General features: G+C 45.0%; 3 protein-coding genes, 1 non-coding gene and 1 pseudogene across 4 annotated transcripts in view; 3 read left to right on the top strand and 2 right to left on the bottom strand.

Annotated features, from left to right (window-relative positions):
* LOC144695274 (uncharacterized) overlaps positions 1 to 15040 on the top strand; it is a 291857-nt gene that overhangs the window by 142827 nt on the left and 133990 nt on the right. The window lies entirely within an intron of this gene.
* The window catches only part of LOC144695199 (uncharacterized), a 425892-nt gene that overhangs the window by 301819 nt on the left and 109033 nt on the right, over positions 1 to 15040 (bottom strand). The window lies entirely within an intron of this gene.
* Positions 1 to 15040, top strand: part of LOC144695466 (uncharacterized) — a 409626-nt gene that overhangs the window by 336279 nt on the left and 58307 nt on the right.
* LOC144695467 (uncharacterized) lies at positions 4814 to 10137 on the bottom strand (annotated as a pseudogene).
* Positions 11661 to 11733, top strand: trnar-ccu (transfer RNA arginine (anticodon CCU)). Its single transcript has one exon. It is a non-coding gene; the product is annotated as a tRNA-Arg (tRNA).

The raw sequence follows: 15040 nt of genomic DNA, 5'->3' as shown, positions 1-15040 counted from the left end.
GCGCAACATAAGGGAGGGGGAGAAATACCTGATACTTTGTTCCAGAAGACAGTCACACCTCCTAGAAGAGGGTCATCTGTTTTGGTCAGCAGTGAGGGACTGGAGGATGTGACTGTCAGTGAGGCAGGCAATGGGACTGAGCAGACAGTAGTGGACAGGGCTCAGACTTTGCAATAGTCAAACAGCTTTGAGGTGCTCACAAATTGTGTGGATGAAAGCGAGGTCTGCAAGGTAGATGAGCTGATGGGCCATGGTACTGTGATATAGGAAGCCATTCAAACGAGGGAGCTAAAAGGAATGTAGTGGTATTAGGGGATAGTATAGTGAGGGGGATTGACACGGTTCTCTGCGAGAGTCCAGACAGCTATGTTGCCTCCCCGATGCCAGTTTAATGTGGTGAAATGTGAAGTTGTACACTTTGGCAGGAAGAACAAAAACACAGAGTATTACTTAAATGGAGAACGGCTGCATAATTCTGAGTTGCAGAGGGATCTAGGTGTCCTAGTACATGAGTCACAAAAAGTTAGTATGCAGGTACAGTAAGTAATTAAGAAGGGTAATGGAATGCTATCCTTTATTACGAGAGGGATTGAACATAAAAGTAGGGATGTTATGCTTCAGTTACACAGGGCATTAATGAGAGCACACTCGAATACTGTGCAGTTTTGGTCTCCTTATTTAAGGGAGAGTGTAAATGCATTGGAGGCGGTTAAAAGGAGGTTTACTGGATTGATACCGGGAATGAGTGAGTTGTCTTATGAGGAAAGGTTGGACAGACTGGGCTTGTTTCCACTGGAGTTTAGAAGAGTGAGGGGTGATTTGATTGAAGTATACAAGATCCTGAATGGCCTTGACAAGGTGAATGTTTCCTCTTGTGGTCCAGAACTAGGGGGTACTGTTTTAAAATTAGGGGCCGCCCTATTAGGACAGAGATGAGGAATGATCTTTTCTCTCAGAGGGTTGTGCGACTTTGGAATTCTCTGCCTCAGAAGGCGGTGGTGGTGGGGTCATTGAATTTTTTAAGGCAGAGGTAGATAGATTCCCTTGCCTAACAAGAATCGAAGGTTATCAGGGTTAAATGGCAATATGGAAATCGAAACACAAGATGATCAGCCATGATCTTACTGAATGGCACAGCAGGCTCGAGGGGCCGAATGGTCTACTCCTGCTCCTATTTCTTATGTTCTTATGTGTGTGGACTTTGAACTTATCCCAATTCACCAATTTTTAAAATTCATTCATGGGATGTGGGCTTTGCTGGCTAGGCCAGCATTTATTGCCCATCCCTAATTGCCCTTGAGAAGGTGGTGGTGAATTGCCTTCTTGAACCACAGCAGTCCATGTGGTGTAGGTACATTCACAGTGCTGTTAGGGAGGGAGTTCCAGGATTTTGACCCAGTGACCGTGAAGGAACGGCGATATATTTCCAAGTCAGGATGGTGAGTGGCTTGGAATGGAACTTCCAGGTGGTGGTGTTCCTATGTGTCTGCTGCCGTTGTCCTTCTAGATGGTAGTGGTCATGGGTTTGGAAGGTGCTGTTGAAGGAGCCTTGGTGAATTCCTACAGTGCATCTTGTAGATGGTATACACTGCTGCATTTGTGTGTTGGCGGTGGAAGGAGTGAATGTTTGTGGACTTGGTGCCAATCAAGTGGGCTGCTTTTCCCTGGATGGTGTCAAGCTTCTTGAGTGTAGAGCTTGGCTAGGGGCGTGGCAAGTTCTGGTACACAAGTCTTCAGTACTATTACATAGCCTTTGCATGTTTCAACAACTGTCCTGAACCAGGTTGGAAGCATTCTGGACAGCTAAAGGAGCAGGTGTGTGAAGCAGTGAAAGGTGGTAAAGTCCCTGGTGTCAGCTGGAATGGACATCTTAAGGGATTGTCTTCAATCAGTACTGCTGATTAACCATTCTGCTTTCATTCACTCATGAAAGTTCTATTGTTTAAGCACAATTCTAACAGTCTGTCAGGAATAAAACTAGAGGAATAACCCACTCTTCCCAGGAAAGCTCAGTGTTAGTTTAGTGAGGTTTCTGAGCTTGTTTTCAAATCCCTCCATGGCCTCCCCCCTCCCTATCTCTGTAATCTCTTCCACCCCTCAATACTGCACTGGAGTGTCAGCCATGACTTTTTTTATGTTCAAGTCCTGGGAGCGGGACTTGAACCCACAATTTAGGAATTTTATATGTAAGTTACATAAAACATTCAGGATATTTAACGCTGGTTTATTAAACATCACCCAGGAAGCTGGTACCAACCAGCATGACCACAGCCCCAGATGGGAATAATGAGAGTGGCAAGTTTCTGCTGATTGACCTGTTTGAGGGCAGCAGATAGATGGGAGCACCACCACCTGGAAGTTCCCCTCCAAGTCACTCACCATCCTGACTTGGGAATATATTGCCGTTCCTTCACTGTTGCTGGGTCAAAATCCTCGAACACCCTCCCTAACAGCACTGTGGGTGTACCTACACCACATAGACTGCAGCAGTTCAAGAAGGTTCCTGAGTGTTTCAGTGAATAGGAACACACCATGCTGACAAATCAGGCAGTTTGGGTGAAGTTAAAAAAGTGAATTTGTTGTGAGTTATAAATCTACGCAGAAGGTTGGTAAAACACTATACAAACAACATCACAATAGTCAGCTTACACCAAACTTTGAATCAGCCACAATAACAAACCATTTGAAAATTACCAGCTAAAGCGGGGCCCAATTCTACCCCATACCCACTCCTGAGAGCTGGCTCACTTTACCAGCACAGGGGACTTAGCATTAAAATTCAAACTAGGGTTTTCAGGGGAGATGTCAGGAAGGCAGGAAATGCAGGAGTCCCTGAGTGCATCTCACTCTCTGACCAGTATTCAGTTTTGAATACTGATGGAAGTGATGGTTCATCTAGAGTGCAGCCAGAGCCAAGTCCATGGCAACACAGCTGGATCAGCTGCACAGGGGTCACAAAGAAGACTGAAAGAGTGATGGGTAGCTAACATAAAAGGGAATCCAAAAGTCCTCAGTGGGCATTTAAAAGAGTAGTGAAAGGAGCAGTGGGGCTGATTGAAGATCACAAAGGGGATTTCTACATGGAGTCAGGGGGCATGGCTGAGGTATTAAATTAATACTTTGCATCTGTCTTTACCAAGGAAGAAGATGCTGCACATGTCACGGTGAAAGAGGAGGTAGTTCAGTGCTTGTAACAGATGCACCTTGGGTGTTAACAGATCTTTAGTATTCCCTCCTTAAACCTCTCTGCATCTTTATCTCCCTCCCCTCCTTTAGGTCCCTCCTTAAATCCCACCTCTTTGGCCATATTATTGTCATCCCCTCCTAATATCTCCTTCTTTGTCTCGGTGTTAATTTTTCTCTGATTATGTCTCTATGAAACACTTTGGGATGTTTGACTGTATTAAAGTGCTCTATAAATACAAGCTGTTGTCCTCTCACATTTGCTCCAATCCTCAAGGTACTGACCTGGAGTACAGACTGTGGACATTGACTGGCCTCTAGTGCTCTGTTTGAGTGGCCATTCAGCATGTGCAGACCCAGACAGTGAATGTTGTGAGACAATGGAGACTGTCACAGCCGAGACACATCCTGCCCCTCCCCTGACTTCCCAGCTGGGGTCACTGATGAGGAACGGGATTCCTGGCTGATCTCCCCCTCCAGAGACCAGATACACTAAAGCTAATTGAAGTCCCTCCATTACTACCCCAGAAATGGCTCCTCCCCAGGAGCTTGTGCTGGTAGATCAGAAGCTGAAGCCTTTCTAACCACTGAGTATCTGATTGCCTTCTTGGTCAGAGTGAGAGTCAGTGAGTGACTTGTACCTGACACTGCACTGAAAAGATGCTGAATTTATACAGGAGCTTCTATACATATTGATGAACAAAAACAGAATTACCTGGAAAAACTCAGCAGGTCTGGCAGCATCGGTGGAGAAGAAAAGGGCTGACGTTTCGAGTCATGACCCTTCAACAGAACTGAAGTATAGTTAGGAGAGAGGTGAAATATAAGCTGGTTTAAGGTGGGGGGCGGGGGGAGAGAGAAGTTGAGGGTGGGGTGGTTGTAGGGACAAGCAAGCAGTGATAGGAGCAGATAATCAAAAGATGTCACAGACAAAAGGATCAAAGAGGTGTTGAAGGTGGTGATATTATCTAAGAAAAGTGCTAATTAGGAATGGATGGCAGGATACTCAAGGTACAGCTCTAGTGGGGGTGGGGTGGAAAGACTAACAAGGTATTAGTTGTAGATATAAAAATAATGGAAATAGGTGGGAAAAGAAGAATCTATATAAATTAAAAAAAAATTTTTTTTTTTTAAATTTTTAAAAAATTTATATAGATTCTTCTTTTCCCACCTATTTCCATTATTTTTAAATCTACAACTAATACCTTGTCAGTCTTTCCACCCCACCCCCACTAGAGCTGTACCTTGAGTATCCTGCCATCCATTCTTAATTAGCACTTTTCTTAGATAATATCACCACCTTCAACACCTCTTTGATCCTTTTGTCTGTGACATCTTTTGATTATCTGCTCCTATCACTGCTTGCTTGTCCCCACAACCACCCCACCCTCAACTTCTCTCTCCCCCCCGCCCCCCACCTTAAACCAGCTTATATTTCACCTCTCTCCTAACTATACTTCAGTTCTGTTGAAGGGTCATGAGGACTCGAAACGGCAGCTCTTTTCTTCTCCACCGATGCTGCCAGACCCGCTGAGTTTTTCCAGGTAATTCTGTTTTTGTTTTGGATTTCCAGCATCCGCAGTAGCTTTTAGCTTTTGTTTTTATACATATTGATGTCTTGGTGATGTTTGGTGATCTGATCAAAGGTTTATTTGGCCTTCTTGAAATAATTGGACTATTGAGGTTTGAGACAGACACTGCTGAGACAGACAGTGCTTTGGAACGACAGCTCCCCTGTGTGAGGGTAAACAACACAGACAACTGTCAGTGTAACGGAAGCAGGTGATCCAACTCCAAGTCCGTGTGGAGACGTCGGTGTATGGTGAGAGAGGAGGAATAGGTGAAACAATCCTAGCACACATCACACTGGAAGGGTTTATCTCCTGCATGAGTTCGCTGATGTTTCCAGGAGGTCTGACAACGGTGTGCAGGCTTTATTACAGAACTCACACCGATAGGGTTTCTTCCCTGTGAGTGTGTTGACTTGTGTGAGTTGTCACACATCTGAACAGTTTCTCACCAGTGTGGATCCGCTGGTGCATTAGGAATCGGAGAAGTGGGTGAAAGCCTTGTCACAAACATGGAAGCTGAAGATTTGTACCCCTGTGTGTATCCTCTGGTGTTCCACGAAAGCCAAAGAGATCACAAATGCTTTATTGTAAACCTCACACTTGAAGGGTTACTCCCCTTTGTGGATCCTCAGTTGAAACACAATGTTCAATGACTTTCTGAAGGCTTTGTCGCACACCTCACACTTGAATGGCTTCTCTCCTGTGTGAATGTGTTGGTGTTTCCAGGGTCAGTGACTTTGTGAAGGCTTGGTCGCAAACCTCATTCCTGAAAGGGTTCCCCCCTGTGTGGATCCTCTGGTGCTTCAGAAGAGCAGAGGAGTGGGTGAAAGCCTTCTCACAAACCTCACACCTGAAGGGTTTCTTCCCTGTGTGAATCCACTGATGTATCAGGAGAGTTGAGGACGTCACAAAAGCTTTATTGCAAACCTCACATTTGAAGGGTTTTTCCCCAGTGTGCACATTCTGGTGCACATGGAGGCTCCATGATTTTGAGAATGATTTGTTGCACACCTCACATGTGAACAGCTTCTTCCCTGTGTGAGTACGTTGGTGTGCACGGAGGTTCGAAGACTGCGAGAATGATTTGTCGCACACCTTACAATTGTACGGTTTCTCTCCTGTGTGACTGCACTGGTGATTAACCAGTTCCAATAATTGTGCAAAATCTTTGTTACATATCTCACATGTGAATGGTTTCTCCCCTGTGTGAATGCCCCTGTGATGCACCAAGATTGATAATTGCGCAAAGTTCTTGTCACACACCTCACACTGGAATGGCTTCTCCTGTGTGAATGCGCTGGTGTGCGTGGAGGTAAGATGAGTGTGAGAACGATTTGTCACACACCTCGCAGTTGAATGGTTTCTCCCCTGTGTGAATGCGTCGGTGATTCACCAGGTGCGATAATCGTGCAAAGTTTTTGTTACACATCTCACATTTGAATGGTTTCTCCCCGGTGTGAATGCGTTGGTGTATGCTGAAGTGAGATAAGTGTAAGAGTGATTTGTCGCACACCTCACACTTGAATGGCTTCTCCCCTGTGTGACCATTCCTGTGATTAACCAGGTTCGATAACTGTGCAAAGCCCTTGCTACACACATCATACTTGAAAGGCTTCTCCCCGGTGTGAATGTGTTGGTGATTCAGAAGTGTCCATTAGTCTGTGAAGGCTTTGTCACACAACTCGCACTTGAACGGTTTCTCCCCAGTGTGGATGCGTTGATGCCTTCGGAAGGGAGATGAATGCGAGGATGATTTGTCACAGACATGGCATGTGAATGGTTTCTCCCCTGTGTGAATGCGCCGGTGATTCACCAGGCCTGATGAGTGTGTAAAGCTTTTGTTACACACTTCACACTTAAATGGGTTCTCCCCAGTGTGAATGCGTCGGTGATTCACGAGCGTTGATGATTGTGAAAAAACTTGGTCACACAAATCACACCTGAAGGGTTTCTCCCGTGTGAATCCTCTGGTGTATCAGGAAGGATGTCGAATTTGTGAAGGCTTTGTAATAGACCTCACATTTGAATGGTTTCTCAGACATGTGGGCGTCCTAGTGTTACAAGTGGAATGACGGATGCACCTCGTATGTTAGGAGATCTTATGAGCCTGTGGAGCCCTCCTCAGTTCCTCACACGTGAACAGCCTCTCACCTGTAGGAATGAGTCAGTGGTTCATGAGGCTCGATGAATGATTGAATCTCTCACCACACTTGGAGCCACTCACACTTCTTCCCAGCCTCACCCTGACCGATCACCCACAGCCGAACCTTAGGAAAGGTTGGTTCTGATGAACCAATCAGATCTGATGTTATATCAAAATTCACCTGACCTGACCGATTTCCAGACGTTGGTTTCACTGCCCAGCCTTCTCTGTGTTGAGCAATGCTGTGAAGGGACTGAATGTCTTCCCACAGTTGTGCAGTTGTTCCTTGGGTGATGGTCAGGATCTATCTGCAGTGTCTATCCTCTCTCTATTCTCTGGTGTAGTACGGTGCAATCCTTCTGTAAAACAGGAAAAGGAAACATGATTTCCTCCAACTCCCTCTCCTCCTTTGCTGAAGGGACTGACTCCTCAGTTAGAGACTGTTCCACAGTGAGTGTCAGTCTGCTATTCCCCTGTGTGGGGGATCAGATACAAGTCCTTTCTTTTCCTCACTTGACTGTCACACGCCCTCTGTTTCCAGCAGGGACACGGGATAGTGACCGGGAGCAGATAACGTGACTACTTTCTTACAACCACGCCCCCACCCCTCCCACCATCTTCCCAGGCACATTGAGGACAATGGAAAAGACAGTCGGGCGGAGTGTAAAACGGGCTATCAATTCACTATGAGCTCGAGTCGTGCTGGTGAAGACCAGTTTCACCCTTAGAGTATGTGTTTAATATAAAAAACACTCAGGAGAAATGTTAATGGAGTAGAGATTTTGATATTTCTCCCCTTGTTTCCATACTTATTTGAAGAAAACACACTGGGCATGAAGTGCTAGATGCTAAGGAAAATATTGCTTCAGTGTAGCTGATTGAAGGGTTCTGGTTTATCCTGGGAAATTAGATACACTGCACTCGCTCAGACTGCACATCCCAAATTCAGATATCAGCCTCAGCACTGGGCAAAACTATCAAATCCAAGCCCAGGCTTTTGGGAAAGGCCAAGGCCTTCAGGTAAAATCTTTAAAGAAGGCATTAAAAGATGTTTCAGTAAATGTGTCTCCAGCTATGACAACCAAATTGCTATGGTGCTGGATTAACAATCTAGAGATTGAGAGTTCAAATCCAACCACAGAAAGTTACATACATAGAATTACAGGGCAGAAACAGGCCATTCGGCCCAGTTGGTCCATGCTGGTGTTTGTGCTTCACACGAGCCTCCTCTCACTCCTCTTCATCTCACCCTGTCAGCATATCCTTCTGCTCCTTTCTCCCTCATGTGCTTATCTAGTTTCCCCTTAAAGGTATCTATGCTATTAACCTCAACCGCTCCATGTTGTGAAACTAAATTTAATAAATTTTGGAATTTGTAGAACAGAATCATAATAAAAACATGAAAACTTTCAGGTTGTCCTAAAAACCCAAATATTAGCCTTCAGGGAAGGGAACCTGCTACAGCTGCCTGGTCTGGCCTACATGTGACTCCAGTCCCACGCAACATGGTTGACTCTGAACTGCCCTCTGAAGTGGCCTCGCAAGCAATGATAAACAAACAGTAAAAAGTCAAATAATAAGAGGAAAATCAGATCTGGGCAATCCCGGCATTGTGTCAGAATAAGATTAGGGTGATCTCAGCCCAGTGAAATCTGTTAAATCTCTTACCAAGGTCTGAAGACAAGTACCCAAGTGAAGAGAGCTGCCCCACAGACTGGTCAAGTAGCAGTGATACTCACTGAATCGTATCAATCTGGAAACATCCCAGACTCCTCCGTCACCATCCCTGGGTATGTCCCATCCCACTGGCAGGTGGGGAAGTCTCAATATTGACTCCATGGAGTCTCATGGCTTCAGGTCAAACAAATTCAAGGAAAACTCCCACTCCCCTCCCAACTGATGAATGAGTACTTCACCATGTTAATCATCACGAGGAAGTAGACTAAGGACAGATCCCAAAACTGGGTATCCATGAGGTGCAGTGAGCCATCATCAGCAGCAGCAGGATTGTATTCCACCACAATCTCACAGCTCGGCACAATCCTCATTCCATGGTTATCATCAAACCAGTAGATAGACATGTCAGGAGCAGCACTGGATACACTTTAGAGTCCAGGTTTGAACTTAAGTTTCTCATCTTTGGGATGTTCTCTTTATTTACTCTGATTTTAAACATCTCTAAAAAATCTTCTCTTAGCCTTCTCTGCTCTAAAGGAAACAGTCCCACCTTCTCCAGTCTATCCACGTAACTGCAATCCCTCAATCCTGGATCCATTCTAGTAAATGTCTCCTGTACCCTCTCCAAAATTTAGAGATAGGGGGTGAGAGGTCATGGAGGGAATTGAAAAGACAGGAAACGTCCAGAATTACCTGGAAAAACTCAGCAGGTCTGCCAAAAGAGTTGACGTTTCGAGTAATTCTATTTTTGATTTGGATTTCCAGCATCCGCAGTAGTTTTTTGTTTTTATGTCTGAACATTAGTGTAGATATTATGCAATGTAATTATTATAAATTGTGTTCCTTCACTCACCATCTCCCCACTTGGTTTTGAGTCCCTACAGGAAGTGAAGCAGCTGTGGAACAGGAAGAGGAGGGAATGGGCAGAGTGGGTGGGGCTCTCTGATTGACGTCTCTCACAGCCAATCCAAATATTCCTGGAGTAACATGAGTTTCCTGAAGCTTGGGAAACTGACCGGTGAAACGGAGGCGACTTTGAGCAGCAGATCAGGTGGGGATTTAAACTTGTCATTGTCCCATCTGAATAAAACCTCACTTATTGCAGCTACTGTCTCAGTTCCCCCGGTAAATGTTTGACAGAGATTTCTAGTGTGGGAATAGCATTCTTCATCCTCGGAGGCTTTCAAACTGACAACATCAGTGTGGGATGTGTAGCCTCGGATGTGTTTGACAGCAGATCAGAAGAGGAAGACCCACAGCATCCAAGGCAGTGATAACGTGCAGTGGTGGGATCAGCACATGCACAGGAGAGAGGGATACAGGAAAGATAGGCACAGGAGAGAAGGGTGCACATGAGGGTGAGGGGCACTGGAAGGGGGGCATAGGAGAGAGCAACAGAGAAGAGAGGGGAGATTGACTCAGTGCTCAGGAAATGACTGTACTCAGGTTGCAAGCTGTGTCTGGGGAGTAACTGTGAGTCGGATATTGACTCTGTGGCTGTCGGAGTGACTTGGAAGGGATTCCTCACTCCTCACCAGACCTCTCTATTGGCTTCTCGCCCATCGCCTGATGCCACCCACCCTTGATTGGCCCCTCGCTCTGCCCATCACCCCTGACCTCTCACCTGACTCCATGTCCCTTTCCAGGATTTAGGAGGTGACAAACGTTGAAGTACTTTGGAGAGAAAAGGGAGGTTGGAGATGGGATGATAATTTGCAAGGATGGAGGGATCAAGGTTTTTTTTTCAGAAGAGGGGTGATAAGAGCAGATTTAAAGGAGGGACAACATCTGAAGAGAAGCGTGAGCAATATCGGCTAACATGGGGACCATGGGTGATCAGTAGTTTAGTGAGAATAGGGTCGAGGGAACAGGAGGTGCGTCTCATGGACAAGATGAGCTCAGAGAGGGTATGAGGGGAGATAGGAGAGAAACTAGAGAAAGATGTGAGTTCAGGGCTAGGGCAGGGGGAGCATTAATGGAAGTTTGTCCTGGCGGGCTAGTGGAAGGGAGGGAAGTGGCAGAGGCAGCTGATGGGATTGTTTCAATCTTATTTCCCTGAGCAGAGAGGTCAATAACCAGGGAGCAGAGATTTAAAGTAATTGATGAAAGGATTAGAGAGGTTTTGTGGAGTAATTTTTTCACCTAGAGGGTGGTGAGGGTCTGGAACTCACTGTCTGAAAAGGGTGACACAGACAGAAACCCTCATCACATTTAAAAAACACTGAGATATGAACTTGAAGGAATAACTTCTCCACATTTAAAAAGGGGATGGAATAAGTTCTCCGTGTTGACTCTGTCCCATCAAACACTCACAGAGAAGGTGCAGCACGGGTTAGATACAGAATTAAGCTCCATCTAAACTGTCCCTGGATGTCCACTGGCAGTGGATGGTTAACCAGTTGTTCACCATAACCTTTCAAGTCTGTGTCTCTTGGACTTAAGGGAGTGGATATGAAGTCTGTACCCGGGGAAAGGGCCAGCGTGAGAGAGGGGAATGGTTTTATTGAGGCCTCGGGCATCTCAGGTGGAGGTGAGGGTGGGGATGAGTAAATCAGGAACTGCAGAAATGTTGTGGTGAACGGAGGCCCAAAGGCTGAGACAGTTGGGATTTGGAAAGTGCAGTTGTTAGTGATTTGGGGAATAGTTTTTTCCAGGGGCGGATACAGAAGGAGGTGGAGCTGGAATATGGGCGGAGAATCTGGGTGCTGAGTAACACATGGAAGTGATCAGAGAATGCCTTCTCTGTGATTGATACGATGAGAGTCGTGAGACCGGGTGAGACAGCGAGATCAAGGAGGTGGCCAGGAATCTGGGTTGGGGAAATCACTGAAACTTCGAGTCGGGACAAACAAGGAAACTCCTGAAAAGACAATTGCTTCTCACATACAATCTACACTTTGCCAGCATTAATTACTGACACACAAAAAGCAAATCCTGATCCTGTCAGCTCATTACTGGAATGTTTGGAATTGATCCAATCTGGTTGTGGATGAAAAAGGGCCGGCCCACAAAAAGGCATCAAATTTGGCAGCGATTACATCGAGACAAAGGGTCAAAGTTACAATCTCCAAACCCCATCTTGTCCAGCCCCAGTGGCTTAATGGATAAGGCACTGGCCTCCTAAGCCACAGATTGTGGGTTCAAGTCCCATCTGGGGTGGAGTAAAGTTTGGTCCAGATACAACTGTCAAAACTCCTTCTCTAGGCAGTATCATGTTCTGTGATAGTCAGGGAACTTTCTGTTTAACTTCTCAACCAATTTGGCAAGTTCCTGTTCAGCCCCCTTCTCACTCTGTCACTGGCTTCCCACTGATACAAACTAATGCAATGTTTCTCCCAAGCTGTGCACCATCCCAACACTCAGGGAACAATGTCACCTCCATTCTCCAGGCAAATACTCCCTTTAACTCCTGTCTTCAGTTTACCCAACATTCCAAACATAGTTACTGCATTGAAATGAAAACTGACATGTAAAATTGAGAAATTTATGTCAGGGAAGGGTGTTAAGGAATATGGAACTAATTGGGGTTGAGATACAAATCAGCCATAATCGAACTGAATGGTGGAGCAGACTTCAGGGGCTGAATGGCCTCCTCCTGTTCTGATATCCCAAAGTTTATCAGGGGATCAGGATCAAAAGGCAGGGAAATGGATTTGAGATACGGATCAGGCATCATGGAATTAAATTGGGACCAGGATCGAGGGGCTGAATGTCCTCCTCCTGTTGCTGTAAATGTTTACAACAACATAACATCATTGTTAGGAGACAATCAAAGTGAAGACCCTTTAACTGGACGGGTCAAACCGTGTGATCACAGGACAAGCCTCACCCTCACACTGTACATCCCAGTGAGATCAGACATCACAATAGTTTATAAACGGGGTTAGTGTGAGGCAGGAGACTGCACAATCAGCTTGAGTGAAGGAAAGGGAACTGCACTGACTGTGACAATGGAAATATCACTCACTAGCTGACACTTGGAAGTTTGTTGCTGTAGAAGGTTTGTTTTGACCTGTCATTCAAGCTTCAGAATTCGAGGTCAGTCGATGAGGACTGAGATGAGAAATGTCTTCACTCAAAGGGTTGTGAATCTTTGGAATTCTCTCTCCCAGGGAGCTGTGGATGTTCAGTCATTGAATATATTCAAGACCTAGATTGATGGATTTCTGGATGCTGAGGGAATAAGGGATATGGGGATAGTGTGGGAAGGTGGGATTGAGGTAGAAGGTTAGCCCTGATTGTATTAAATGGTGCAGCAAGTAGTAGGGGCCGAATGGCCTTCTCCTGCTCCTATTTCTTATGTTCATCATGTTCTCTGGGTCGTTATAGCTGTTATTACATTCTTGTGCAGCAAGTAATTGTAACCAAAATGATCAATTTTATAAAACACTTTGAGGAGATCATTAACATGCTGGACAGGGTCTATGGAGGTTTGTCTATATGGACTTCCAGAAGGTATTTGATCATTTTCTGCACAGGAGATTATTCATCAAGATGAACGTGCAGGGAATTGGAGGGAACCTTGTGACATGGGTTGATAATTTGTTTGGGAGATAGGAGACAGAGAGTAGGGATAAAGAGAATGTTCTCTGATTGTCAGGATGTGCTCAGTGGTGTTCCCCAGGGATCTGTACTGGAGACTCAGCTTTTCATCATATTGATCAATGACTTTGATGGAGGAACAGTATGGGGTTGTTTACTGATGACACTAAGTTAGGTGTCACAGTAAGTAATGTAGATGGGAGTGAAAAGTTGCAAAGGGATGTTGATAGGTTAAGTGACAAATCAGGTAGCTTGATTTAAGCTAAAAAGTGAATTTATTGTGAGTTATAAATCTATACAAAAGATTGATAAAACAGCAGACAAACAACAACAATATTCAGCTCACACCAAACCTTGAATCAACCAAATTAATAAAGCAAGTGAAAATGACTCAAGATCTTCCCAAGAACATGAAATGAATCTTGGAGGAGCGTTAGGTGAACATATCACATCGTTATTACGTGGAGGTATGATGGGCTGAGGTAGCTCAGGTCCGTAGAGACTCACCCCCACTCCCTCACCATACTCAGGATAGTAGACCTCCCAGACAGGAGAGTGCAAACATTCCCCATGGTATTAGTCAAACACCCGTCACCTGAAGAGGATCTGTCTATAATTCACATTGCCAACTAAAGCAGGGTCTGATTCTACTCCATATCCACTCCTGAGAGCTGGATCACTTTCCTAACACACACACACACATATCAGAGGAAACTCTCTCAGAATACTACAGACAAAAGTTTCTTTAAAATCCCTGTGCTTTAATCTGGCTCCCAATTCCGATGGTCAGAAATTACACCGAACTTTAGTAGCACAGGATGGAGCTCGTTTCCATCATACAAACACATGCAGAATTGAAGAGATTGAGAGTGGTCTGCAAATCTGGTGCATAGTGGACACCTCAGTGATCTCCAAACTGTAGATCATGTGTATCTCTGGTGGTCAGTTTAGTTTTGGCGTGGAGATGACCGAGGTAAATGAGTTATCTATCTAAATAGTATTTAACAAAAACAAAAACAAAAAATGCTGGAAAAACTCAGCAGGTCTGACAGCATCTATGGAGAGAAAGACAGAGTTAACGTTTCGAGTCCCTATGACTCTTCTTCAGCAGACTTGAAATGTTAACTCTGTCTTTCTCTGCACAGATGCTGTCAGAACTGCTGAGTTTTTCCAGCATTTCTGGTTTTTGTTTCGTATTTCCAGCATCGCAGTATTTTGCCTTTATCTTAGTTGGTATTTAATACTGACACCAGAGGGCAGTTGATATTTGATGAGGTGAATAGTCACTGTCAGGTAGATTGTAAATAGAATGTGGACTATCACACAGCCTTGCTTGACACCAGACTAGATTTTGAAGGTTTCTGTTTCAGATCTCCCACTCAAGACAGTTGCAGTCATATCATCATGAAGCAATTGCAGGATTGTGATGAAGTTTCTTGGACATCTAAATCATTGGAGCACAACCCACAGAGCCTCACGATTTACTGAGTCAAATGCTTTGACCACATCAATGAATGAAGAGTTCCTCTGGAAGGTCCAAAGCCAAGTCAAAGTTCCAAGTAATGTCTGTACCACTCGATCCTTGTGGGGGACTGATACCTGCTGGACAGATCATCAACTTGTTCGATCGGTGATGAACATCCACCCAGTACCAAGACATCACAATGTCCAAAAGTCCAAGAGGAAGAAGATCAATATCTCAGCCCTAAAACAGCCTGACCGAAGAGAGGAATTCCAGGTGCAGCTCACGACCAATCTGGAAAATCTTCACACATTCAACTCAATTCCTGAACAGTGGGATCAAATAAAGTCAGCTGTACTAAACTCCTGTGCCCAGACCATTGGGTTTGAGCATCATCATCACCAGGACTGGCTTGATGAACATGATGCTCAAATAAGTGACCTCCTGGAACAAAAGTGATCA

Source organism: Cetorhinus maximus, chromosome 21, assembly GCF_964194155.1.
Source record: "Cetorhinus maximus chromosome 21, sCetMax3.hap1.1, whole genome shotgun sequence".
Classification (NCBI taxonomy): domain Eukaryota; kingdom Metazoa; phylum Chordata; class Chondrichthyes; order Lamniformes; family Cetorhinidae; genus Cetorhinus; species Cetorhinus maximus.
Note: the sequence above shows the minus strand (reverse complement) of the source record. Positions and strands in the feature narration are given on the sequence as shown.